This window comes from Lissotriton vulgaris, unplaced genomic scaffold (genome assembly GCF_964263255.1).
Source record: "Lissotriton vulgaris unplaced genomic scaffold, aLisVul1.2 SCAFFOLD_1554, whole genome shotgun sequence".
NCBI lineage: Eukaryota > Metazoa > Chordata > Amphibia > Caudata > Salamandridae > Lissotriton > Lissotriton vulgaris.
The window spans coordinates 444,137-447,020 of record NW_028245966.1 but is presented as its reverse complement, the minus strand read 5'-3'; positions in this window follow the sequence as shown (position 1 = coordinate 447,020).

The following is a 2,884-nucleotide window of genomic DNA, read 5'->3' as shown; positions in this document are numbered from 1 at the left end:
TAGCCTTGTTGTATAGTCCAAATTATGAATAGTACAGCTGTAGCAATAGCCAGCAACAGTGATATTTATTTGATAGTTATGGTCTCATAGCCTGGAACCCAATCACCACTGAAGACACCATCCGCCTAATGAATTCCATCCACTCTGGCTCACCAACCGACCCATGTCCCCACCACATTTTCAACAAAGCAGACCATCGAGACTACTACATTGTCTGGTATCTTCATAGAGTTCAAACCAAGTCCCATGTACGAACACTACTGGGATGTCATAACCAAGCCCAGAGATAGGAGACTATTCTTCCAATTCTGATTGGGCACGCTCCCTGTTAAATCTTTTACTCACAAATGGCACAATACCAAAGATAGCAGATGCCATCTTTACAAAGAGCAGGAGGAGACAGTCCCACACATTCTCTTTGTATGTCCTGCTTACAAGGCCCAACAGGATAAATGGCTTAAACCTCTATGAAATAATCTGGGCACAAGGTCCTGCGCCACAGCGCAAAGAATACTGAAGACCAACACCAACGGATTATGTGTGATATCCATCGTCAAATTTCTAAATTGGACGTGGCTAATTTGTGACAAGATGCTAAAGATGTTGGTGGTAACTCAAATTAGTAGCCCGCAGAAAGATGAAGTGGCACTGTTCTGATAGGCCAAAGAAACCAACTGGCTAAAGTTGTTTTATTGTATAGCCTTGTTGTATAGTCCAAATTATGAATAGTACAGCTGTAGCAATAGCCAGCAACAGTGATATTTATTTGATAGTTATGGTCTCATAGCTCCGTATATGTACCCTTCTCCTCATCCTACTGGCCGGAGTACCACTTCTTTTTATCCTTACGAGACTTTTCACAAAATATTCATAGGAATAAGTGAAGATAAAATATATATTGGTTTTATGGGATTATGTTTTATCAACAATTTTTAGATCTTTTATGATCTTGCACTGAAACCTCTTTTTATGTTATTTGTATTTTGATAAGTGCTGAGATCAAAATAGATGTCATATTTTTAACAAACATTTTTTCTTTTAATGTAATATTGTGAATGTCTTTTATGATCTTTGCGATCGAAATAAAGATTATGAACTGAACTGAACTAACAGCAGTCAATATTCAGGGTCAATGTGGAAGAGACTTGGAATAAAACATACTTTTTCACGTATTATTATCATAGATCTTCTGCTTAAGATTTATATAAGGTAATGAAGATATTTTGACCACAAAAGGTAATGAATCGTAACTGAGAGTTTGGAGATAACAGTGTTTGTTGTACAAATGTGACATTAATTTATAATAGCATATTTATTCTCCTGCCCATTTTCTGTTTGGTTGTTTTGTTTCTCCTCTCCTTCCCATTTTCTGTTTGGTTGTTTTGTTTCTCCATTTTTGTGCTTTCTGCAGGTCAGTTTCACTCTTCCTTGCCCAGTTAGGTTAGTGGAGCAACTCTTACCGGTACCGGGGTTGCTGCTTTCAGGTCGCCACACCACAGGCTCCTCATTTGCCACTGCTTGCCCCCGCCGCCGCAGACCATCCGCGGCCGCTGAGAGGGGCCGGCAGTAAGCCAGGACTACAACTCCCAGCGTCCCCTGCTTCCCCTGCTTCGCGGGGACGCCGTTGGACCGCAGGGGCTTCCGACCGGAGGTACATTAGAGGCAGCCCTTCCCTCCGCGTCGCGGACCGCGCGGGGGGCGTCACCGGGCTGAGCCCGGGCAGAGGGCGGGCCGTCTGTGGCCGTCAGGGGTTGAAGGAGGCCGGGCTGGGCCACATCCATAACGTCGCCTGCTGTAAATGGGTAAGCGCAAGAAAGCGTCTAATATGGAGGAGGGTGGGAAAAATGCCAAGGTCCCAAGACATTCTAAATCGATCATGACCTATCTCTCCTCAGCAGTGGGCGCCTTGACGAAGGAGATTGCCAATGCTGAATAGGAACTGGGGCTGTCAACCACTCCTTCATCAGCTAGTATTCCATCTACTCCCACGGATTTGGGTGATATCATGCCTAATGCCAATCCCCGTTACCTTAGACCCTGTGGTGACAATTGTCAATCCTCCTCCACTATGCCCTACAGCCAAGGCATTCATCTCCACCTCACCAGATGGACAGTCTAAACCAAGGCAACAGCTAACCACCCAGCCAGTTGGGATAACGACAGACATTAACGTCAATAGGGTGAGCACATCCAGCCCACCAACCGACCCCCTTGGTGATAAACTAGAGGCACTCTTTGTTGCAAGGATTGAACCCTTACTCGTTGGGATTGCAAAAGACATTGTGGACACACTTAATACTTGTCTAGAAGGACTTCAAAAGAAATGCGTATTAATCGATAGACTTGCTAACACCCACTCCCCTTGTTTGGTCCCACATGATAAAGGGAGGTGTCCCGAGGGTGAGGGGAGTAGGAAGGTGTCTGGTAAGGGGGGAATGGTACAGGCACCATGTGCGGTGCTGCAACCTGAGAGTAGCGCAGGGGTTATTCAAGCACCACTTCTAGTCAAGGAGGCACCTCCCTCAAATTTGGAGGGGCAGCTACGCCCGCAGCCTCAGCTATGTATACCTGACCCCAGGAAGGTATCCTATAGTAAATATAAACTTAATTTACCACCAGAAGCATCCCCATTAGTAGCTGTTTTCATCGGGGTTCCCCCACTTAGGGATGGCGAGGTGGAATCTACTACGGACCTCATGGCTAAGGCCAACAAGTGGTGTTCGGACACATGTTGCGGGGAGAACATCGCGGACATGATCCTCAATGCAAGGAGGGTGGGCTGGATTGGTTAACAGCAGAAATCTACTCAAGGGGACTGTGTGGTCATTAATTTTAGCAGGGCTAACATGGCGGACAGACTCTTCTGGGATTGCTCTGCTATATC